General features: G+C 46.4%; 1 long non-coding RNA gene across 2 annotated transcripts; it reads left to right on the top strand.

The window, feature by feature from the left end:
* Positions 1–1,841: 1,841 nt before the first annotated feature.
* LOC149370197 (uncharacterized) lies at positions 1,842–25,115 on the top strand. 2 transcript variants are annotated; one of them, XR_016285607.1, is made up of 3 exons: positions 1,842–4,286; positions 15,075–15,126; positions 24,537–25,115. It is a non-coding gene; the product is annotated as an uncharacterized LOC149370197 (long non-coding RNA). The 2 variants fall into 2 exon arrangements; XR_016285608.1 differs by lacking the exon at positions 1,842–4,286 and adding an exon at positions 9,671–14,274.
* Positions 25,116–26,361: the final 1,246 nt, after the last annotated feature.

The raw sequence follows: 26,361 nt of genomic DNA, 5'->3' as shown, positions 1-26,361 counted from the left end.
CTTCTGTCGCGGGAACGCCGATCTCAGCGCCTGCGCTTTATAGCGTCGCCGGGCGCTACAGGGCCCCCCGCCTAGCTGGAACGTCGGAATGTACGTGCCGACGGGGCAGAGATGGAGTAGCCACGGCAGTCATGCAGGCAGCTAGAGTAACAGTGTCCCCACGGGGTCGCTACAAGGTCCGGTAAGTTCAGGTCAGGGGCCGGGAAGAGCAGTCGGGTGGAGTGCGCCGGCTCAGGTGGACGAGCCTGGCTGCTGCGCAAGGGGCGAATGATGCAGGGTGCCGAGCTGACAACGGACATGGGAGCAGGGGAGGCCATGGTCGGGCCGTCACCGACTGTAGTGCTGCCCGTGGACACCAGTGTCGTCGGTGTGGGGACGTTGGAGCTGGTGTCGGTGGGAATCTGGCGCGCCGAGTACGTCGTCACAAGCGCTGGAGTGGGCGAAACGGCTCCGTGGAGTGACAGCAGCTGTGTTTTGACCATCGACACAACGGTGACAGCTGTGACGATGCCGGAGGAAGTTGCTAGGCTCAATGCAAGGTGCTTGGGTGAAGCGAGAGTGGAAGTCCGGAGCGACTGGCCAGTGGTGATGCGCGTGTGGGCATGGTCGGCTGTGGGTGGCTGCAAGAAGGTTGTGCCAGTGACAGGCCGTGGAGCCCAGACTGCTACATCAGACGGCTGGCTGGCAGCAACAGACACAGCTGGTGGATGGAGAGTTGCTGCACTACTCGGTGTGGACAGCTCTGCCATTCGTTCCTAAAGGTGGCTCAAGGCAGGCACCAAAGCAGACGCTTGCTGCGGCAGTGTCTAGCTGCCAGGGTCAGACTCCGAGAAGCGTTTGACAGTATAAGGGCTTGGGGTGGGGCGTCTTGGGCAGGCGGTGTGGCCGCCGGGGTAGTGGGGCTGGTATCTGACAGATGCTGCGGTGCCGGCAATCTCACTTCGCCCTTAGCACGATCGCTCAGGTCAGTGACTGACGGCTTTAGCGGAATGAGCGATGAGGCGGCAGGTGAGCGTTCGGCTGGCAGCGATGCTACGCAGTAGGGTACAGAAGTTGGCGGAATGGGGCACTCGTCGAGGAAGGGCTCGCCTGACGGCGGCACTATTGCAGATGAGAGAAGTTGCTCACCGGGCTGTGCTGCAGACGCTGTATCGTCCTTATGGGAGACGGTATGGCCGGAGGCGCTGAACAGGGTGGCGCGAGGCGCATCTGTCGCTGAGTTCGCTGACGTGGCAAACCGCGGTGGGCCAGGCACTTCAACGAGCTGCTGAGGGAATGACTGCGGACTTCGGGCCTTGGAGTCGTCGCACAGTGCTGCTAGCGTAACCGGGGTAGCAGGATGTGCTGTCGGAAGCGATGCGGCAGCGTCTGGTGCGGTCGGTGCTAAAGAAGCCGGGTCGGAGACGCTGGACTGGAGTGGCGGCGAGGCGGCGAGGGGCTGCTGAGGCGGGCCGGGTTCTGATGGAGGCTGCGTGGGCGCGAGCGAGGCCGGTGCAGGGCCAGAGGCTGGCGGCGGCAAAAACGGGTCCGCTGCGTCGTAGAGCGGCGGCGGAACATAGTAGGCGCCGAAGTCCGCCAAGACGGCCGCACGCAGCTCATCGTATGGCCGGCAGCCGAAGGCAGAGTAGGTGAGCCGACGCAGGAGGTCGGGCGGGAGGATGTCGCAAAGGACTGCGTGTTTAAACGGCTGGATGGTGATGCCGTTCAGGTACATCGCAGCCTCCAGTTGGGCGAACCACCCGCCGACGCCTGCAGGCCGGAACGCCGGGAACGGCGGGTCGAAACTTGGGTGCTGCCAGTACGCCATGCTAGGACGCCGCTTGGATAGAAGGCACGGTTCGCCGGGTCACCACTGTTGAGGATTTTCGGGGTCGCAGCGGAGCACCAGAGAAAGACGACCAGCGTGGCAGGCTTCTAGTTCCGTACTGCGTGTGCCGGGCGTGCGCTCCGAGCACGCGCTGTCGTTCTTTATTTTCTTCTGTCGCGGGAACGCCGATCTCAGCGCCTGCGCTTTATAGCGTCGCCGGGCGCTACACACTTTCAGGCTGCTTTTTATCCTCTATAGCTCGGTAGCTTCAAAGTGGCGACGAAGGCTCCGCATACGATCTTGGATTGCTCTAAAGCCAATAATTTTCGCAAACAAAAAAATATTTGGCGGCATAGCAATACCAGTGTTTGGCACACTTCAGAAATCGGTGAATTTTTTGGTTTGGTAGACATACTGCCAACTTGTTTTTGTTTTACAGTTAATCAGAAATTTACAGTTCAACAGAAATATATGCGGTAGTGTTAATAATTTCGACAATGCGGTTAGCGTTGGCACATTGCCTTAACGAACTTTGGCTGTTCGCCGAGCAAATTAGATTACCATCCCGCTGCGGCACCCAAGGCAACGCACACCGGTAAACGTCACCTTCAAGTGGACGCGTCCCAGGCTCTCCGTGCGCTGCATGAGCTTGGGCAGCTGCCAACGCTTTCTTCCATGCCTGTATGAATTCTGATTGCTCTTGGTATAGACCTGATAAACGTGTATTGCTAAGCATTTTACAGGTATTTACCTCTTCATTACATTAAACGCACATGCTCTAATACATTATCGATGATTTTGGGTTGCGTAAAAACTAGAGAACAAACAAACGCAAAATCGAAAATAAAAAGCATGCTGCCAAAAGAATTATACCTTACGCCAAGAAAATATACAGATGCATATTTAAAATTAAAACCGTTAGAAGCGATCGAAGTGGGATGAGTACTATAAAAGAATTTCAGCACGCATATGACAGGCATCTAGGATGAAAAGGGGGACCGAGAAAAGGAGAACCGAGAAATTGGAACGTTTTATAAATATCGCAACGCCAGTCGAACCTAATGAACCAATCAAAGAGAGCAACAAAGAAAATATGTTCCAAATGAACTTTTGAACTCGTGAGTTAACAAAAATACAAAATGGCAAGATGTGCAGATAATAGAAGTGTCCTTTCTATATGTGACAACGCGTTAGTTGCAGGAGTTCTGTGTGCCGACTGGTAAGATATTGAGTACAGATATTTTGGCCAGTTAGTCGCAGCTGTTATAAGGAAGGAAAACGCTACTCAGGGGGAATCTGAGTTAACGCGCAGACGAGGCAAGCGCTCGTGCCGTCTTCGTCTTTCTCACGTCCACTGTAACGTCGCGCTTCTCTTCCTCCAAGATCAGATATTTCTACTATAAACCCGAGCAGGAATTTCCAACTTGCAGACATGCTACGGAAGCAAATAGCGGAAGAAGTTTATTTTGGCAATCAAGAATGCCCACTTTATGCCGATGTGTGAGCAGCTCCTGTTCTCCCCATTCACACCCAAATGGGGATTAAAAACCGGGGCCATCAGAGAACAGTTAGCAAAAAACCTTGCTGACAATACTGCAGCTAGATTGCTATTGCTTTTCCATATTCCTCGTTTATCGTCGACAGCACTTGGCTTTATAACTTTATGTCTGCTACGCTAGACGCTAGCAGTGATCATAAATTTGGAAAGGTGAAAATTACCCGTGGCAGCTTCTAAAACGGTCATGGTTATACTAGGCGATTTAGGTGCCTAATCAGAAATTTCGTAACCCTCCTTATACAAAGCTACGCCTAGTGCGAGCGTCACTGCTATCGCAGGACCGCCAATGGCGATTACTAATTTTTGGTATTGTAGTCGCGATTGCAGGTTCGTCGAATATCAAGCCAACTTAACGACAAACAATGGACTGGTGCAAGTGGTGGCACTCAAGACTAGAGGTTTGTTAGAGAGCGAATACAATGAAAGAACTACAATTGTTCTCACTACATCCCAAGAATAACGGATGTGTCTGGTTTTCCATTTTTACTTAAAGCAGGCGTCCACAGGTCCTTGAAGCTCCGAACAACACCTGCTTGTGTGAGCTTAGCCACGGGCACATGGAAAGGTTGCCTGTATTGTAATAATGCATTCTCTGAAACGAGAACGACGACCATATGTTCCGCATATTATATATTACTTTCGTTTCCTCCTGGTACACAAGAGCGAGAGTGTTGTTTTCTTGTAAATTGCAGGTATGTGCTTTAGAGAGAACGGTTCTATTGTTCTTAGTGTCTTAGCATACAATGTGATGTCGGATTTATGTGGGCAGTCATGAGAAGAAATTGGTATAAATTTCGCACCAAAGGAGCGCTACCCTCGTGATTGGGAAGAGTTACTGACGCTCGCAGCAACTATGAAACAAACGTTCCTGCATCTGGCTATCTTGCTGCTTCTGCTTACAACTGTGTCTGGCCGCTACAAGTGAGTATCGTTCGCATCTTTGCAAACGAATGGCATGCAGTGCAGTATTATTCTAGCAAATTTAACATTGTTCAACAAGGGTTTCATACGAGCTTCAGCAATTTCTTCAAATAACTGGCGAGCACTGCGCACATGCCTTGTGCGCATGCTAATTTTGACGGTGGAATGAAATTCACTGATTGAATTGAAACCCATTCTGAACATTTCATTCTTTTAATAATTCAGTTACATTATTGAGGCTTAAACTGGTTGTCATCTTAAAGTATTTCGTATAATAAAATATGGGTAGGCAGGTGAGCGCGTTCAGACAGCCGCCTTCACAACTTATTGTCAAGGCTTGGATCTCTGCATGCCTAAGACGACTTATGCAAAGGCTACTATGGCTATTCTTAGAATAGGGCAAACAAACACGGAAGGCTCGAGAGTGGACAGAGGCTGTCCTCTGTTGTAAACTCTATCGCTATATCCCATTTATCGTACTGCTCTAGAAATACCTACTAAACAAAGAATTTAATTGTTCCCAACCCTCTCTGGTCTGATGACTTTGTTATAGTAACCGATTCTTCGATTTTAGTTTCTGAGTACGGTCACAGTCATGGAAAAACAGTTAACCCGCGAAGCCCCAGGAGCAACAGCTGGATCATGCTCGGAAGCCTAGCTTTACATTGTGGGTTCATTGGGCTTTCTAGTGCATAATCAGTGCTCAGTGCATTTTTTTTGCACATGCCATTTTTTTAAATCATGCTTGTACCAACCAGCTGAAACCACCCAGGGCTGTGATGTGATTGGAGTACCTGCAAATAAATAAAAAAATAATAAATAAATAAATAAATAAATAAATAAATAAAACAGCGCATTGACTGCTTAATTAGGCGGATTGCGTTAGGTAAGTGCGTGCGAATATATCCAAGGCTAGGCTTAGAGTTGTGGGTATGATTGAAGTATGTAATATTATGAAGTGATGATAAGATCGTGCTTGAAATTCCAATACAAGCTACCCGACTCTATCGTTAAACATTTTACTTTTTTTAATAAGGAGATCAACGGCCCAAATATTTTTTGATTTCATGTCCGGCTGGTGACATACAAAAATGTAAATGCGCTTTTCGTTTTCTACGTGCAATCTGTTTTCATAATTTTAGATGACAAGTATTTAACCTTTATTCTAAACTCATGGTGTGCTGTGAGGCAGGCATAGTGTTGATTGAAACGAAGATGACAAAGGATAACTGAACGAGGTCACCGAACGCTTACATTGATGCTACGTAGTGCATGAAAGGCACTGAATATTTTTGCAAAGCAGCTGAACAAAATTCGGCTGCTTTCTTTGAATAGCTTCGTTTAACAGCCAAGTCTTTCAATTTGGATTTCGCATTCTGGAAAAGCTTTGGAGTGTCACCGTTAGCCATAAACAAAATAATTGTTAAAAATTTTTAAGGCGCATTTTAGGAAGCTTCAGACGATTATTTAAAGGAACTGAAAAGAGATCAGCAAATCACGTAATCCATAGGTTAGTGTAACTCCAGAAGCTAGAATGAAACTTTTGCAAATAATACAATAACTTTAATTGGATAATGGCTAGGTGCGAACATGACTTAATGGTCACTTTTTGCCGACGTACACCAGAAGTCTTAACAGAAGTTGATAATAGGATTTACATTGCCAATTATTGGATATGGGCTTGTTTTCCGGCCTCGTGCAAGTAAAACCGCAGGAAATTCAGAATAGGCACTAACCGCTATGTGCTTGTGGATTTAGGACTCGTAGTTCTTTCTCAGGCGAGTGTCACTAAAATTGGAGTTCGGTTAAGCACTCAAAGAATTAGGCAAGTTAGCCATGTAGGCCAAGAGGCGCCACGTATCAACCTATCAGACAGGAGGATCAAAGTTCAGCGCAGATAGCAAACGTATGCAAGTCATGATCTTAGCCGCCATGGCAAATGGCTCAAATAACGGCTGTCACGATGCAGACCATCATCTGGTAGGCATCTTTGTTCATTTCAGGATTGCATTGAAGGAATACAGGAGAGCAAATGCCTTGGCATATGCGTTACTATGGCAAAAAGAGGATTCGAATCGTGCAATGAGGCGACCCAGGTCGAAGAAACGAGGCGTAGTGGAAAGTGCACGTGATGCACATATGAGGCGTCTATCTCTGTCGGCTTATATTGCGTTGCTCGCCACTCCCCGCCACATAGGTGTTCCAATAAAGGCTGGCAGAGATTGTGATACGGTGAATGCGTCACTCAGTGGCGCATTTTCGATTGCCGCCCCTTTGCTCCCTCCCACAGGCACGCGACTAGAAATGACTGAAATTAGTTGAGCCGCCGCGGGGAGGGTAAGTGTGTTCACAAAATTCTAAAAACATGGGGCAAATACCAAGGGCCGGCTTCAAAGCTTTCATTGGAATGAAGCGCCTATCGGCAATGGTTAAAAGTTGGCATTTAGAATTCAGTGAATGCATATGTACATATACACACACTAGGAGTTTCAGAGAAGCCAGTCACTAAATTTAAAAAAATGGTTTTTTTAGGTACAGAGAATATTTTTGCGGCGTAGTAATACCTTTGTTGGCGGATGTCAAAAACGAGCGAATTTTGTTAGCTATTACACTGGCTAACTGAATTCCAATTCTTAACTTTTCAAATATTAGGGATAGGCCCCTGATTGCATTTAGAGATTTGTAGCCGGGCGTTAGTGTTAATTACATAAGGTTTTAGAATTTCAAAAACGCGATTACTCACGAAGCTGTGACTCATCAAAATCTGGCTATTTTGAATAGTTACGTGAACCGGAGGGGTTGCTTGACTGCACGCTTCTTGAAAGCGCATGTATATTTGCTCTAAGTAGCAAGAAGTACTTGAGCCGAATTGCAGCGCCGAAATTAATCGCATTTTAGAAATTCTAGAAACATACATGACTTTTAGTAACGTCCGGCTACATATCACTAATTGCAATCAGCTACCTATCTCTATTAAGTAAAAAGTTAGATATCATAAGTTACTTATTCACATTACTGGCAAACATCATTCCACTGTTTTTTCACACTCGTCAGAACTGGTATTACTAAGCCGCGGAAGCTTCGGTTTACCTCCGAAGCCTCATTTGTGATAGTTATTAACCGTCTTTCCTTTTACAGCTTGTATCTATACATCCTGGGCGCGCAACAATAATTAGAAGCACCAAGGGCACTACTTTTATATTAACCTCTTTAACATTACTGGGTCGATAATGGTAGCAAGTTCGGGGCGGACCACCCCTGTACGAATGATTTTGAAAGGATGTAGTATGCGCCGTTCGCGGACCCATTGCATTAGAGAGCCTATAGCTCAGGAAATGTGGTCGGCTTTTTTTGCGGCACTGGTTACTTGAAGAAAGAAACAGAAATTTCTTTGGAAACTAAGGGCGTGCGAGGCTGAGGCAAAGTGGCAGAGGTGAATAAAATTAGCTGTGCTTGAAAGGCTTCAAACCTGGAATTGCACTAATGCCTAAACGAACGCTCCTGATAGCGTCGGTTTTGAACGAATGGAGGTGGCAACTACGTTAGCATAATTCCCGTATAAAATATATATATGCGCTGAAGCTGAGGTTCCACAGACGTCTGTGAAACATAGTCATTTAAGCCACACTGAAGAGAGATAGATGTTTGCCTGTAATGGCACGGTACCGCGTTCTCGTCAGAAAGTGACCATTCTCACGGAAAATGGTTCTTTTATAAAGAAACACAGATGTTGGCATCACCGGCTGATTTCGCAAATGAAAAACAACAAAGAAAAGAAATACAGGTGTTGGCATCACCAGATGATTTCGCAAATTCATGCGTTGGCACCGGCTTTCGGCTATGGATTTCAGAGGCTGTCATCGACTACACTGTCATCGTCTATAAAAAAGTGGAATTGAGTCCATGTCGGCCATCATGCGCTGTAATAGACTCAACATGAAATTCCGAACTGACTTTTTTTAGCCATAAATTGATTATTTTCCTCACAACTCTCAGAACAACACGATAGAAGCAAATAACCAGTTTTTACTAAAAAAATTCTTCAGGACACTTAAGCTCCGCCTTTAAAGGTATGACGCGATATCTAATGGGTTAATTCCTATATATGCAGTAGGTCATTCGCTACGTAACATTCATAGATCCCTGGGAGCCCTCAGAGCATTCCTGGCGCAGCGGCGCAGTGCGCTCGGGCTTTTTCTCCGCTGGTGCTCTTTGTGACGAAGCAAGCTTGTGGAAAACCCCATATTACGCAGGGGTTTAGTGAACCTCTACGCTTAAATTTGATATCTTAGCAAGTTTGCGCCGTCATAAGCTGCAGGAGCACGGAAAACGCGGCCGTCGCGCACGCGAGCTAAAAATTTGGCCGGCTGTACGGCCCAGGTTGCCCTCTCACGCATACCAGTCATTAATTCAACTACCACTTGCCACAGTGGACAGTTTGCTGACTGTCCGGTGGGAAGGTTGTGATGACGCCCCAAGGTTACGTCACCTACTTACCCCTCACCCAGCCCCGCCGCCTCCTAGGTTGCTCTCTGGGGATCATCTGCCAGAGCCATTCTCGTGATTTTTCGCTTACAACGCCGACACGGGATTTTCTGGTAAATTGGGCCTTTAACACCGTTACGTAAAAAAAATTCACCACGTCATCACTGTCTCTTTATCACGGAAAGGAACTAAGGCAGGATTACACCGCAGTTATAAGAAAACCAGTTGACTGTCAAGAAATTATTTTATTTTTATATGACCTCCAAGTAAGGTTACACGAGATATGCTCGCCGGGGAATTTGAATCACGCATTTGCTTTTTACCTGCCAAGTATGATTGTATATTTAGGCATCTCATAAATTCATCAATAACAGTGGCGCAGAAATTTTTTTCGGGTGGAGGGCGGATGGGGCTTATGTTGCAGCGCGGCCTTCTCATAGAATTTGTGGAGGGATCACATGCAAGAATAATAACTGCACTGCGATTGACAATGCCATTGTGTATTAGTTAAAGCTACGCACTGTCTAGACACGTGAAATTGTATATTTTTAAAATAAAAGAATGCATTCGTACGTCTTAAAAATTGTGGCAGACATAACTGATACCACTGCTTCCATTTATTTGCGTATTTAATAATTAAAGAAAATCTCACACAAAGTCTAGAACTACAATAAAATTTCAATAAAACTTCTTTTTGGGCTAGTTTGTGCATTTCGATTCGAAGAAAAGGGGCAGCGCCAAAGCATGAAAACACAGGCAAAGAAAGGAGAAGACGGAAGCGCTGACTAACAACTGAATTTATTTCAGGGAAGGCACACCTTAAATAAGGCGAGGAACCGAGGTAAAGAGGAGGAGAACGAACAATCATGAAATATAACAGCAAGTCCAAGCAAGCAACAGGATATAAAAGGTTAATCATTAGCTGCTTCTAAAAAGTCGACCTCTGGTGCAAAGAGTGATATTCAGGGAGTCCAAGTGTCGCCGCATCTCTTAATACAGTACGCTTCCAGGCTAACACGCACAGTCTTGTCGACACTCTTATCTAGAATCCTAGTCTCATCCAAACCAGCCACGCACTCTCTGCACTTACTTACGTGCGCGACCAAATGTGCGTACTTAAATTTTAATTGACTTAAATCTCGGGCATGTTCCCCCAGTCGTTCGCTGAGGCAGCGGCCGGTTTCGTCTACACAAATCTTTCCACATGTTATGGGAATGGCATAAATCACGCCTGTTGAGCACATGACAAATGGAGTGTCATGTCTTATCTGGCATCCTCTCTTTTTGGAGCCGCAAATGCATGGAAATAACTTTCCCAGCTTGTTGGGTGCCGAAAATAACGCGGACTCACTCTTTGCAGCAGAGATCAACTTTTTAGAAGCAGCTGATGTTTGGCTTTTTATGTCTTGTTGCTTGCTTGGGCTTGCTGTTATCTTTCATGACTGTTCGTTCTCCTCCTCTTCACCTCTGTTTCTTGCCTTAATAAAATTCAGTTGTTAGTCAGCGCTTGTGTCTTCTCCTTTGTTTGGCTGTGTTTGCATGCTATGGCGCCGCTCCTTTTGTTCGATTCTAGAACTATGTCAGTCCGAAACCAGCAAAGTACTGCATGTGGCTGATATGAAAAACGTAAAGGTCATGAAGTGAGCAAGTAGAGGACAAATATTTTAATGAATCATTGCCTTTCAAGAACCTTTACATTTTTTGTACATATCCAACGGCAAGTGAAAAATCGCAATGGCGCTGTCCTTCGTTCCAGTGTACTGCACAGAAGCAGCTGTCACCGGCCATGTATTGCGAGTAATTGCACCAAAATTTAGTCGCAACAGCGAGCACATGTATATGCGAGGAGTTCTAAAATATACATTAGAAGTGCGAAGATGAAATGGGGTATTAGTTATGCGAAGATACAACTTGATAAAAGACAAAAAAGGGTCACTGGCAAAAAAGTCGCTGTATGTACGAGGTCTGTTAGAAAAGTATCCGATCTTTTGCCAAAGAAAAAAAACTGCCTCAACTGGAGCGTTAGAAATCTAATCACCTTCAAAGTAGTCTCCTTGGAATTCCACATACTTCTCCCAGTGGTGCTGCAACTGTTGGAAGTATTCCGAAAAGGCCCCTTTCGGAATGGAGTTTAGCTCAGCTGTCGTTGCAGCCATAATGTCCTCTCTTGTCTGAAATCGCGCTCCTTTCAATAGCCCCTTGATTTAAAAGAGGTCATATTAAAAGAGTAAGGAGTCTGTGGAACTACAGGAGGCTGGTTTTTCGCAAAAAAAGTGTGAATTTAGTGCGAGGAATGTGCAGGAGCATTGTCATGATAGATGCGCCAATTTCCTGTTGACCTCAACTTCGGCCTCTTGCGCCGCACAGCACCACGCAGGCGACGGAGGACATCCCTGTAGTATTCTTTTGGTCAATGTTTACTTTGTGGGGTGTGTACGCGTGGTGTGCCACACAGAGGGAGTCAATGAAAGCAGTCAGCATCACTCTGACATTGCTGCGCACTTGGCGGGCCTTCTTGGGTCTTGGTGACGTGGAATGCTGCCATTGTAACGACTGGGATTTGGTTTCCGGGTCGTACCTGTACACCCAAGACTCGTCACCAGCGATTATGGTGTTGATGAAATCTGGGTCCCTGTTTGTGAAATCCAGCATATCCTGTGAGACTTCAACACGAAGCTGCTTTTACTCCACCGTGAGCAGCTTCGGCGCGAATTTCGCCGCATCTTTCTCCATTGCCAAATTTTCGATGATAATGGAATGTTCAGAAAAATTGGTGATGTCCACCTCTTCCACAATTTCTCCGGTAGTCACACGATGGTCCCGCGTCACCACAGCGTTCACTTCGGCAATGACCTGGTCATTTCGGCATGTTGATGGCCGACCGGAGCGTGGCTCTCTCTGTAGCGATGTGCGGCCGTCTTTAAACCAATTGTACCACTGCTTAATCTGTGTGCTGTTCATAGCATTGTCACCGAAAGTCGTCTGAATATTCCGAATGGTTTCCACTTGGCTGTCGCCTAGTTTCTGGCAAAATTTGATGCAGTAGCGCTGCTCCTGTCGCATCGCCATTTCCCTTGCAATAAAAAACCGACGAGAGCACTGCGCACTGCCTGACTAAAACGCTGCGTACCAGTGACTGACGCTATCCGCAGGCGAGAAAAAATTTGTGCATGCGCACGAAGGTTCAAGGTAGGCTGGTGCAAGCGTGCTTGTTTCAAATCCATCAAGTGTTCGTAAAAAAAAATAAAGTCGGATACTTTTCTAACAGACCTCGTATACACAAAACCTCGCAACAAGATATTTAAATACACGTATGTCTCCATTAAATCTACGTTTCTAAGCAAAGGTCATTCTATATAATGCGTCAGACAAAGAAATTAAACATCTTGCGCAATCACCGATAGTAAACATCACACACGGAAAGAGAGACGATTCAGGCAAGAACAAAACTATGTTAGTAGTAGAAGTCGCGATATGTACTTGGGCCATGCTGCGGTCGGTGAGAATTCGAAAAAATTCCCCCCCCCCCCCCCCTGACTACGCCCCCGATCAATAATAAACGGACATGATTATACTTTCATCCACATTGCATGAGGCCTGCATGCGATAAAGGTCGCTTTGGAATCCTCAATGATATTTTCAGCTGTTTGCGCCTTGGTGAATGGCGTGGTTATCGACGAAGAGGCGAGTACGGGAATAAATGTTGCGAAATAACACATTCGGATATGTTACGAAAAAGAAATGCAGAACGAAGGTATATGGCTGTACGCCTGAAAGCGCAGGACCCAAACTTGTGAAGGCTCAGTCGTAAGATGGTGTTGGTTAGACTAAAATCCTCGATTCTCGTCCAATACTCCGAAGTAGGTTGAGGCGTGATAATCTTGTAATAGGTGATTATAAGGTTTTGAGGGGGGCTTTTACTGCGCTATTATTAAAATTATAAATCTAAGATTTCGCTTATGTTTGTTTTTTGTTTGTCCTACACTTCCGGCTGATTGCCCTTCAACCACGGTGCGCGGGTGGCAGCCTGCTGACTAGACTGTGGGCAGCCTACGAGGAGACAAGGGGGCAAGCTATGCACAATACTTTTGAGCGAAACACTCTATGTCCGCGGCAAGTTTTCGAACTCCTGGCGGCAGGAACAGATGAGCTGCGCTGGCTACTGGATTAGGCCACTATGTCATCGCCGCTGCAGAGTATCCCGCATTGTTGTTGTTGTCCCCAAGAAGATAATGGCGGGTATAACTGCGGGGGATTGGCCATAGAACAGGCGGCGACTCACAGGTGCTCGAAAGGTCAGAAAGTGATAGTAAATAAAAAAGGAATGCAGATTTTATGTCATGGGATGTAGGTGATGTACGGGTGATGTACGTGATGTACTTGTGATGTACGGGTTCCATTCTTCAAGGCAAGGATCAGCTTTGCTCTCCTTCCATTCTTATGGAAGAGCGCTGTTCTTGATCGATTCTTGATTAGTGTGTAATAAGAGTACATAAACATACTTATTACTTATTTTGACCTTTGACATGGATACCGTCAAGTGCAGTACAAGTGGAGGTCCTAAATGCGTGAATAAATTTAGATATAGGAATGGTATAAAATATTTTATTTTCAGTGAGGGGTCGGCCACAGGAAACGGGTCTGCAAAGCTGTCAAATGGTTAATTAGTAAAACAGGACCTAGTGATCGTGATAGGGCTCTTGCCCCATACAGCTTCCAATATATACGCCTAGGTAGAAGAGAAAATTTGTGCTTACTCTCTGCGCCGCAACTTCCGTTTCTTTTTGGTATTGTATTTAAGTTACCCTGATAAAAACAGTCAAAATATTCACATGAAAGAGACAAGCGTGTTTGCATCTCATTTACCCCTTTATGGGCTCCAACGAAGAACGATGTGAATGTCCTTTTTGTGTCACTGTTATCATGCGGACGTAATGGCTTACTAGCCGTCTACCCTTGCTCTGATCAGCAGCCATTTCGACTTTTGGAATTTAGATGCATGGAATACCGGCTAATAGGAAATGCTTGTGCGCCTTCATGACGCCATTTTCTCCGCAAGCCGCAGATGAGCTACGAACAAATAACATAAGGCGATTAGGGCCAGTTGGTCTGCTCTTAGGTTGAAAAACCCAAAAGAGCTAGAAGCACACATGGCTGCTGCAACGGAACAGCTTCGAATGCACACAACTTAAATCGTTTAGAGCAGAGAGATAGGTGGCGCCAGAAGAAATTTACAGCCTTCGGACCACGCTGCGTGATGGGCTTAAATCTGCATTAGCTCTGATGTTTTCTCATGTTATTCTTGTTGAGCATCATGACCTTACGGCCGTAGTTGTGCGGCGAACTTCTCCTTACGTCTTCCTTCTGACAGCTCCGCGTGCCTCCCCTCGGCGATTGTTATGGCGCACTGCAGGTGACGCGCCGCCACCCTTCGCCCAGAAGCCTTCCGAGTGCATCTACTTTCCCGTGCCACTCCGCCTCTATGGAAGGGCCGCGCAAAACGGTGAATGCCCGAATGTGTCCTCTGAAAAGGCAATGGGGTACTTCTCCTCTCATCTTGCCCTTGCTAGCTGCTTTCTTTCTCGCAATATTATTTCCAGTATTGCTCATTATAAACCAAACCCGCGGTAGTGAGCGCATCTGCGAGCAGAAGCTGTGCAAACGTGGTCCTTAGCATCGTTTCTGATGGACTTCGTACAAATAGCTGTCTATGGACAACGCTGTTACCTTCTGGCGTATATGGCAAAGGATGACCCTGCTCAAAAAAAAAAAAGAACGGCAGACGCCGACATCACAAACAGTATCGTGAACCACATTGATGCAATTTGTGTAGCTGGTTTAAATCGCGCGACGTCACTCGTGTCGGATAAAATCCAGGCATGCGCAGCCGACTGGCGATGGGCGACGTCTGTCGCAGATCTCCAACGGTTGTTTCCTCCCCACGCATTTATATATTGCGCTCCCAAGCATTTGGGCCACAGATTAAGCGGAAGGTTTGCTCTTGCACGCTCGTGTACATCGAGGTTTGGCGGCTGCGCCGAGCCTGTTCGTCACATGACGCGCACTGTGTAACTTGAGGCAGCTCCATGTAAGGCTTCACAACCAACCGTTCGCACAACGTACGTTTTCTTCAACTGTGTTGGTAGACAGCACATTCATATCGTCGGTAGATGTGCCTTTTTTGACTCCGCAACGCATGACAGTGCGCTGTATTTTAAGCATTCACTTACACCAACGGTACCACTGAGTCCGGGTGTTAGAGCGTTCTGTTAACTGTTACCATCCTTTCCTTTTATTTTACAGCAGACGTAGGATCCACAGAGAATATCAGATTCAGAAACACTGCCTCCGATTAGTAAGTATTCCTTCTGCGAACTGTTTGCTTTCGTTGAGTGATATCTGACCAACTAAATACGGGCCAGGCGTGTATCAATTCAGGCCGTGTAAATGTTTCTGAGAGCAGATTGTAGAATAGATGCTCTGCTTGAGGGGCGACATTCAGTTATCTGCAATGAATACTAAGGGTGTGCGATTAGTAAATTTTGAAACATGAATTGAATACGAACACTGTAGCTAGAAGCTGAATCTAGTATTGACAAAGCGGAATCGAATAGGAATCGAATACTGGTAAGAATATTCGCCGAAGTGCCGAATGTATATACAGAACAATTATAATCTTCCGAAACAGCTAAGTGTCGGCGGCGCGCTGTGCTACGAAGCTATGACTAGTGGAATTATAGGTTTTGCTACAAGTCCACTATCTATCTTCCACTAACACCAATTAGATGTAATCTGACCCAATCGGAACCCGGTATATTAACTTTATATGTATGATGCTGTACTATAACCAAGGTGCCTTTTTACTACTGATGACGCGAACAAATATACTAATGCCCCATGTGAGTGAGAGAAATATTTACGAGCGATGGACGTCTAGAACAGGAATCAAGGCATAGTTTCCAATACCTGGCTCAGCCTTGCCTCTTCACCCATTCAAGAAAGCTATGTAGTACGAGCGTGTGAACACCACCACACAATAACACCATGTCGCGCCGCAGTGCCCTCCAACCTTCGCAGAGCTATCGTGAGAGCGTGCTGTGGGGCGGCGAAGTAGGCCCTATTCGCCCACAAAAAATCTCTAGTCTGCCTTACTGGACCTTCGTGACTATTATCCGTAAAGTAACCGAGAACCAGAGAGGGTATCTGATTTGCCATTAACAATACTCAACCTGTACTATTTCATTCGTTCGGCGATTGCAGTAGGATAATTTGAGACATGCTATTAAAATTTTGAATATTAACAAATTCCTAAAGGAATCTTGACAGTGAAAACACTCAAAAGGACAAGGACGACAGAAAAGGAAGACATACAAAGCGCTTACTTTCAGCTGATTTTATTTCATGCAAAAAACATTTTTATACTCATGGTAATCACCTGCGCATGCTTACAAGAACATTACCAACGAGTGATAGCTGGCACGTTCTTTGAGACAACCGGTGTGCCCGATGTAAGATAGGACATCTCTTTTTCTCACAACAAAATTGATGGAGCGCTTACGCAATCATCGCCCACTCGTGCTATCTCAAGAGCCTCCACAATCGCTCTCGTTATTTAACGTTTACTTTTAAAAATTACCTTACAACCAACTCCAAAACCAACTCTCCCACTCAATTCCATTACTCCTAAAGGAAGCAATCCAAGGCAGTAAAAGAGCCACAGCTTAGCCCAAGATATTTCAAGGTTCTACGGAAACCCGCGTGGCGAGGGAAATTCTGCATCTGAAGGAACAAGCACTCGCCAAGAAGAATTCACCTAGATGTGGCGCAGACGTGGAATGCTTGTCAGGATAAGCGTAGCGTAGTCTTGGATGGTTCGCACGGTGAGCTCATTCTCCTTTTCGCGTCTGAGTCAGGTCACAGGCGCTTGATCCTTTTAGGCGAAGTGTTCAGCTGTCTTTGCGCCTTCGAGTCCTACAGCCTAAATTCCTTGTTGCACATCGGTCGGCGGCGTTTCAGCGCCCGTCTTATACCCGTGCAGTTTAACAAACATTGTATTTGTTTGTTAGCCCTGGAATTATCCGACCCCGTATATCATACTAGGACTACAGCCAGCGCTGACATGGGCATAATGACTCTTTCGGGCATTAAAGGCCAGCGATGACAACAGTCACTGATTATGCTGTTTTTTGCGTCATTGCTTTGGGCGTCTGCGCCAGTATATACTTTGCATTCACTGTTGGCACGCGCATTGCAGTGTCTGCTTTTGTGAGCATGCCAGCGCAACTTTTAAAGAGTGTCTCAGCTTATTACCGACCGTCTGGTAATATCCAAGCTAAGAAAACCGCTTTCGAATACTCCGGCGAAGGCCAAGCCCGCCGTAAGTCGAGGGTACCCTTCCCAGTTGCAAATATCAGGCTAACGCCCCTCACTTGCGTACAAAAATCACCGGCAAGTGCGACGTACCGGTCGCCTCAGTTATAGGTCTCACTTCAAAAATAGGTTTCCCCATAAACGCTACAGACAGTCAGAAGCCCCACATACGCCAAGCTTCTTTTGTATTCCGAAGCGTTATTGATGTGTCAAGCGGCCTTGCGACTCCAGACGGGCGGTTCTGAAACGAGCACTGTGCGACTTCCAGGCGACTGTCGCTTTTCGACTACAGCATTCATTTGACAATGGCCTTTTTTGAAACCAAACGCTGTCACGACGACTGGAACACGCGGCTGTAAAGCGGTCCCAATGAGTTCTGCACAGCTGTAGACTGCGCGCAGGCATTAGTCATAAATTCTGCTGAGAAAGGCATTATGATTCTGGTGCATACATGGAGCAATGATGGCAGTTTTAGCTGCTTACTCAGATCGGTATTGCAAGCATTTAGGCGTTATATACACGGCAGTATCTTGGCTGTTACGAGGCGAAGTTTGACTGAGACAGCCTAGAAAGAGAGCCAAAATTCTTACGGGCACAGGAAGAGGCTAATATTTAACAAAACGGTATTATTTTATTCCTAGTAAACTCTATTTAATCCCGCTACCTTGACTCACATGAACATCAGTCCTTTAGCATAGTTAGAACAGACCCGGTTTCAGATCCATGTGGCTAGAAGGCACTGAAGGTTACTTTGGAAGTTACCGTAAGACGCTTTTTTCCTCTACAAATGCTCTACAAAGCAGGGACGGCAATTCATACCATCAGCTCATCCTGCTGCGCCAGCCGAGTAAAGCAATAGTGCAAAAACTATATTGTATAGAGTGCTATCACTTTTTAAACTGGGTTATTTGTTACAATATGCTGCTTGCTATTTTTTTGGCCCAGTGTAGCTGTTTTGTATGTTTTCTTGCACTTTGGACTGCAGACATATAAAAGGAGCATCACACTGATCGCGCGTATATATTAATGCGAAAGCATTATCTGCTCAACGAGAAAAACTCTCGGCTTCAACGCTGACCAACCGCAAGGGCATCTCGAGTCTCAAGATGATGGTGCTTAGCGCCGCGACGGACCCTTATCCCCCATAACGAAGCTGTAATCCGCAATGTGGCAAAAGGTTGCAAGATAAAGGCTAGAAACCATGAACGGTGGCAGTCGGGGTCGTGGTCAAACACCGGCCAACGGACTCCCTCTCTGTCTATCTGGTGAGGTGCTCCGTAACCTTCCTGTGCTTAAGACGGTGAAACACAGGTTACCTGCTAGGAACCGTCAATATACACCTATCGATGGATAAACGAACATCAAATAAACTTTATCGGTACATGGAAAGGTCCAGCGCCGACGTACCTCTAGATAAGACTTGCACTCACTCTGAACACATTCCCGACTTCCTTATTGTACACTTTCTGTATGAAGCTGCTCCAGTAGCCTCCATGTCTGGCTTCCTGATTCCGAAGGCTCTCGAATAATTCGTCGCAAAAAACTACAGAGTCAAGAAACTCTCCTCTGGGGACCTACTTGTTGAAGTTGGAAATAAAAAGCACCTTCAGAGCCTCCTAAAACTGCAGCAATTTGGCCACCTACATGTGACCCCTCAGCACCGTAGCCTAAGCACCATCCGAGGCGTGACCTCAACCGCAAAACCAATTCCAAGCTCCTGGAAGGCTTCCGTGACTAAAGTGTCATCGCCCTTTGTCGCATACCAATAAGACGGAACGGTGAAGAGAGAGCTAAAGACACCCCACATTGTACTCACGTTCTACCGGACACGACTTCCAGAATCGGTGAATGCGGAATTCATTCATTTTAAAGTTTGACCGCATGTCCCGAAACTACGCAGATATTTCAAGTAGTGCACTGCACGGGCTCGGGCCGGCCCGAAAGCCCGGGCCCGGCTCGGCTCGCGGGCTAGGCCGGGACATGATCTGTTTTGCCGGGCCTGGGCCGGGCCCGGCCCTGAAGTTGCGGGCCCGGGCCGGGCTCGGGCTTAAAGCTGCGGACCCGAGTCGGGCTTGGGTCCGTAAAGAAACGGCTGGTGTCCGACTATTCATTCTCTTTTGCAGAGCGAAGTACACAACTGCGGCATTGGAGCAGTGATACGGATAAGCTATGGGTTATAGTACGCGTTGAGAAAAAAACTAAGCTTTACTCATTGACTATTTCCTTATTTCCCCGCCGCGGTGGCTTAGTGGCCAAGGCGCTTGATTACTGAGCCGGGGAACCAGGGTTTGCTCCCAGCCTCGGCGGCCGCTTTTGTCTTTAGGGGGCAAGCATGACAGGCATGTACTTTGCAGTATCATTGCTCGTTGAAGCAACCCACGTGGTCGAAATGATCCGGAGCCCTCTGCTTCGGTGTCTCTCACAGCCTGACTTCCCTTGGGCCCTTAAGCCCCAAAAACATAGCTTTTATTTTTTAGCTATATTTTTCTTATGTGAGAAAATTCACAAACTAAAGCGCATTTGGTTTTCTTTTTGATCAGCCGACCGGAACGTCTCGTTAATGAAATACCCACAAACACTCGCGAGAGTTTGTAAATCTTATTTCATAATCACATCTATCCCTCCTCGCTTCTTCAGCCTGGTTGACATGACAAGTGTTTTGCCTTGTAAGTTATCACGGGGTTCGCGCGTTATCTTCTGCTCCACCAGTAAGAGTAAAATTCAACCGGTCTTAATTGGCCATTGATCGTTCGTCATCCCAAAACATACCTATACACTATTAGAAATGCATTCGGGAAGAACATATGAGTTTAGGACGCTTATAGTCCTCAAAACACACACCGTGAAATACTCAAGCGTTTTAGCTTTTCGTGTTTGCTGAAAGGCGACCAGTTCGGATATCAGTTCAACCTGTGAGATCGCGTTCACTTAAAAAATGTTATCCCACTGCTTGCTAGGCAGCTTTAATTTTATACTTCCGGGCTGTAAAATATAACTGATTAAAATCATCGGGGAATGCAAAGTAGTCTATTACGCGCGTATGCTGCCCTTTTTATTTGGCTCTCGGAACTTCCGAGTTTATCTTTGCGCACCTACACGAGATCACTGCCCAAAAGACGCGCCTGGCGAGCACTACTCTTAATCACTTCCTGCTGGGTTAAAAAGAACCAACTTTCTGCAAGCCAAACTGTGGTTTCAGAACCTTTGTCGGCCAGTATCTTGTCGGTCTAGTAGCAGTCTACTTGCTCAGAGTGAGCAGTATATCTCAAGCGTTACTGTGAAACGGGCCGGGCCGGGCCCGGGCTGGGCTTCTCTCCGGGATTCACGGGCCGGGCCGGGCCCGCTAGAGCGATAATTTAGCGGGCCTGGTCCGGGCCCGGGCTTCAAGCCGTGGGCCTGCACCGGGCTCCGGCTTCAGGTCGCGGGCCTGGGCCGGGCTTGGGCCTCAGATTGAAACCCGTGCAGTGTTCTAGTTTCAAGTGCCAAAAGTACGGGCACGGCTCAAGTGCTTGTCGCGGGAAGCTCACCTGTGCAAAGTGCGGCGCACACAAACACCCCACTGAAAACTGCAGGGCCACCAACGCAGAATTCCCCGAATGTCACGAGCCACACGCTGCTTACTCAAGAACTTGTGGAATTTTCAAGAATGGTAAACAAATCATCCAACTAAAGGTAACAGAAAACATCACATTTTCTGAAGCCCGGAAGAAGCGTTCGCTTCTCTGCTCAAGATCCTCTGCTGACGCAGTGCTTGGGGGGGGGGGGGGGGGAGAGGCGGGTGGTGTTTAGTCTCGGTGGACCCGCCGTACCACTCTGCTGATGCTCGCTTATCTCAGCCCCTCAAGAAGAAGCCATCGGCGGCACCAATCTTCCACATCCCAGAGGTAAACTTCTCACAGACCTCTGGGACAACAAAGACTCCTGAGTGGGAGTCTATGCCTCGTGGCAGATCCCTAATCGCTTCCCGTGAAGACGCTGACGAGATTGGAAACTTAGGTAATTTGAGGAGACCCATAGCATCGGCCTACTAATTCCGAAACAGAGGCCACTGGTTGGCACCCTTTTCCCTTAAAAACCACGGCCTATACATGATGCAGCACCATATGCCTGATTACTTGAATTTCCTGCAAAGAGGAAATGTTGAAATAAATAACATTACTACACAAAAGCGAACAAATATCTCATTCCAGAAAAAAAAGGATATGGGTTTGGCAGTAATTTTTCATTGAACATGATTTGTTGCACATGATTAAGAAGCTGCTCTGTTTTTGTAATAGTTTTCGGTCTTTCGGTGTATTGCATTGTTCTGCAGATTTTATATCAATATTTCCTACTTGTTTCTAGCGTTCACGGTACGTGATTATCTTTTTTGCTGTCACTTTTCTAGAATATTTTGTTCAGCGCATATAGAAGGTTACCTCAGCTGTATACTCTACATTTGTCAGTCGTACATACGTGCTTAAGTTACGTTTTATGTATTCGAGTAGTATATACACCAGTATAAGAGTGTCTGTATGTATTGTAACGCCTGTATGTATTGTGCATTATTTTATCCTGGTTCTCTAATTACCTCTAGCACGACGGTCTGTTGCACACGCCAAACAAGTGGACAGACCTTGTCAAGCAACTTTGTTAGTAGCTTTTTGTCCTCTCCTGGCATTTTTTTTTCTTCTGTCGTGTTGTCAGAAAGGAAAAATGCTCTGTGAAGGTTAATGATTGAATATATACTATTAATTGATTACGTTAAAGCTTTTGGCTCAGTAGAAAACTGAGCAGTCATGCAGGCGTTGCGGAATCAGGGTATAAATGTCTGTTACGTGAAAATACTGGAACGTATTAATAACTGCTGCACAGCTGCCGTAGTCCTCCATACATAAAAAAATCGAATAAGGAAGGGTGTTACCCAGGGAGACACGATTTCGCCAATGCTATTAACCGCCTGTTTACAGGGGGTGTTCTCAGGCCTGGATTGGGAACAGTTGTGCATAAGATTTAATGAAGAATAGTTAAAAGGTTTTGCGATTTGCTGATGGCATTGCCTTGCTAAATCACACAGGAGATAAAATGCAAAGCATGATCAATGAGTTCGACAGGCAGAGCGGAACGGTAGGTCTTAAAATTATCATGCAGAAAATCAAAGTAATGTTCAACTGTACCGCAAATGAACAGCAATTCACAATTGATAGTGAATTGCTGGAAGTAGTAAGAGGATCTGTCCACTGAGGGCATTTAGTGACCGATGACAGGGATCATGGGAAGAAAATAACTGAAAGAATAAGAATGTGGTGGAGCGCATACCGTGGGTTCTCTCAGATTGTGTTTACCAATATCCAGCATGAGAAAAGTGTAGAACAGCTGTATCATTCCGGTAGTCGCCTATGAGGCAGAAACGTGGAGGCTAACGAAAAAGGTTCAGCTTAACTTAACGACAAAGTAGCGAGCTATGAAAAAAAATGGCTGAGGCTTAGCTAAGGTTAAGCCTAGTCAGATGCGAAGCATATAGATGGCTAGGCTTGGTAAAGTTCCTCGCTTTGTTCTTCAGTTGTTGTAGAACGTTGTCGCCGAGCCGCATATTGAGCACGCCGCTTAGCCAGACGCTCATCCCGCTCTTTACCGGTCTCTGTGGCACGCTGAAGCTTTCGCTTCTCGTTCAAATCAGCCCTGCTTCTAGGCGGCATCCCAACACCTGGCCGCCTCGTAAGTGCCCGGAGAGCGAGGCAAGCTCAGCTTTATACCGCTGCTGTAGCGTCACGTGGTCAGCTGCAGCGCCTCTGATGTGGAGCCTCCACCGCCGCGGCCGACCGCGCGAGCCGGCAGCCCATCTCTCCTCTGCTCTGACTCTGACGTCATGTTGTCACGTGGTCAGTCGCCGCGCCTCTGATGTGGAGCCTCCAACGCCGCGGCCAACCGCGCGAGCAGGCAGCCCATCTCTCCTCTGCTGTGACGTCATGTTGTCACGTTGTGTCACGTGGTCACGCTAAAGGTCAATGGTAGCTCCACCGCCGCGCTCGACGGGCTGTAGTGTAGCTCTAGTAATATGCTTCGCATAAAATTATAGCCGTAACATTAACAGACTGGCTGCGTGAAGAGTGAGTGAGGGAACAAACGCTGGATATGTCTTCCTGTTTGAAATCAAGAGGAATAAATGGGCTTGGGCAGGACGTGCAATGCGTAGCCATGATAACCGCTGGTCCTTTACGGTAATGGAACGGATTCCAAGAGAAGGCAAACGTAGCAGGGGACGGCAGAAAGTTAGGTGGGCAGATGAGATCAAGAAGTTTGCGGGCATACAGTGGCGGCAACTGGCGAAGGACAGGGTTAATTGGAGAGACATGGGAGAGGCCTTTGCCCTGTAGTGCGCGTAGTCAGGCTGATGATGACGGTGATGATAATGTAGCCTGTAATCATATCGGTTGTTACCATTGTGCTACATTGTGGCATAGTTGCACAGTGTGGGCCATCTTCGAAGCCATTTTACTGGGACAGATGAAGAACAGATCACAGAGTTTGCCACAGAAGAAAGAACACAAGGACAGCAGCGTGAAATCAGCACAGGCACTGAGGATGAGGCTAGTGGTGGCTGAACAAAGATTTCAATAGAAATTATTCTGAGCGTCATTATTGACTCCCGTCTGCAGTGGCGACGAGCCGAGGACTTGACTTCCTGGTCTCTATCTTCATGTATGAATGTGATCCGTAGAATCGGAAAGTGAGCAATGGGAAAACCCCCCCTTCCTAAATGCTCAGACTTCACGAAACTTTGTTGGCTACTTGCCCAATGTACCAGCTGCCTTTAATATCCCCCTCGGTATTACAGCTTGCGGTCCCGAAATGATGGACAGAGAGGGCCTACGAACAGCCTTAGGAATTCTGCTGGCGTGAGTGAACGATGCAGTTTTTCATGAGCCACTATCGAAACCTCTTAGCCTAGTCGCTTCACAAAGGTTTCTAATGGGAGTCGGCCGCCTCGGAGAGACGGTAGCTGGCGAAGCCCTAATGCAGCGGGTCCGAAAGATGTCTGAGTCACGAGCCCACTTGGCACTTCATATTGAATGGTCAGTGTTCAGCTAGTACGTAGTCAACATGAGGATCCATAGCGCACAATATTCAAGGGACACAACACCAGCTCTCGTGTTGTGTCCCTTGAATATTGTGCGCTATGGAACCTCATACTCTTAGTTCTCTATGCTTTGATGTTCGAAGACGAAGGAAGCAATTGAAACCACCTTGCTCATTTGTAAGCCTCGACTCGGCGGTCTCTACTCCCAACTTGCGCGTTAAGCACAGGTCTCCTCTGGCGGCCAAGCGTTCGCTTGTACCTGAACACTGCAAGCTTCTAACGTACCATACAGGTACAATGTTGAAAGATCCCCTGTTCGTTCTTTTTTTTTTCAGTGCACCCTGACACTAAGCCCAGCAGTCTACTGCGGCTCCAAGTGCTCGTGCTTCATGCTGGGACGTTTCTTTGGAGTATGCATCGATCCTAATCGGCCATTTCCGAAGCACCTTGTCGGCTCCCACTACCATCTCTTCAGCCGCTATTAACGAACTGAAATAAAGAATCTGCGCGACGTAATGCGCTGGAAAAAGAGGTTATTTCTCATGTTGGCTCAATAACAGTAATAGATCGAACAATTCTGATAAGCACGACCAGATTTGTAGTCTTCATTGGTGATGACTGATTTAAAAGAAATAACTGTCAATGGAACTCTACCTTCAAAATTATGTTTACTTAACGTGCAAGAGATGTCCTTAAATTAAAGAATGTAATATACCGGCATGTTTTTGACACCTGAGGAAAGGTTAGCTTTTTGGGTGATGCAGTCAGCATTAAAAAAACTGTAGGGGACGCATGAGCTGCGCCTTAAGGGTATGACCCGATAGTGTTAATGAGTTATTGCCTATCTATAGGGAATTGGTTATTCTTTTTTTGTAATAAATATCATGGGAGTCATACCACTCCCACTCATGGGAGTCATACGCACCTCTTTTTTTCGGATCGTCCCACCTACTCTCCTCGCCCGACACCATCTCCCCGTCGCCGTTCACTATCTCCCAAATGTTAATAAAGCATGTCGTTGATATGGGGTATCAATTTTTTTCGCCTTTAACGATTAGTTCAAAACTTGTCGCAAAGGCAGAACAAGGAATTACGGGTCTGCGTAGCGTTTTGTGGAATTTTCATATCCGTTTCGTTATCTTATATGCGTAAGCTTCTTCCAGTTATCTTTTTCAGCAACTGTTTCTCACTAAATTTTTTGTGACGAGCTCCAAAACATTCTTTTGTAAATATGCGCAATAAAAATTAGGTTAATAAAGCGCTTCCGGTCGTAGCTGCCACCCTTCATGGCTCGTCTTTGGTCACAAATGACAGACTTGTAGGCCGACGTAATCAGTCGCGTTTTGGAGAGAGCCCCACACTTATAGTACATCGAAAGCTTTGAAGGCCAGCGATTCATATCTTGAATGAAGCAGTGTTGAGAAATCCATTCTCTCGAATTGTTAGGAACCCTTAAAACGCATTCGTGTCATACCCAGCGATTCTGGGCAAAAGCATTTTTCAGCGAGAAACCGTTTATGAACGCAATTTATATTATATAATTTAACATTTCACTATAGAAATAAATATATCCACAGATCACCCGACGGCAGTATTGCCTTCTGTTTTTCTATTAGCGTTTTTGCTATCGTCAAAACCGTTCCCCATTGGTTTTCTATGGCGGACTTGACTGTTCGATGCGATCGATGGAAACACTTAAAAATTAGGTACATATCCCAAGAACGGACCATTTCCTTCAATACTTCTGTAACAGTGCGTTACAATTTTCCAGTTGAGAAAATTTTTTTCCGAGAATCTTGGTTATGTTTTATCAACACTGTGCAACCCTAAATTTTCGTATGGTCCTAATTACAGCGGCATAGACAACTTCCACGATATATAAGTGCGCCAGCGGAGTTAGGTTATGATGTCCGCAGATTCCTGCCATCCCTTTTAAAGCAAAAAATATTTTTCTTGTCTTTTTTAAAGCATTTTTTACATTCTTGCCTGGGTGCCGTCATTGCTAAGTAAAGTCTGATGAAAGTATGGAAGCAGCTGTGTAAAAATGCTTTTCTGGAAGCCAAGGAGAAACTGCAGAAGCCTATCAAGCCACAGAGGCCACCGTGTTCAATGGCTGCCACCAGACCGTGGATCACTCTGGAAGCACTGGATACGAAAAGT

This window comes from Amblyomma mixtum, chromosome 1, assembly GCF_055824585.1.
Source record: "Amblyomma mixtum isolate Tamu chromosome 1, ASM5582458v1, whole genome shotgun sequence".
NCBI lineage: Eukaryota > Metazoa > Arthropoda > Arachnida > Ixodida > Ixodidae > Amblyomma > Amblyomma mixtum.
The sequence above is the reverse complement of the archived record's forward strand: the minus strand, read 5'-3'. Positions and strand labels throughout refer to the sequence as shown.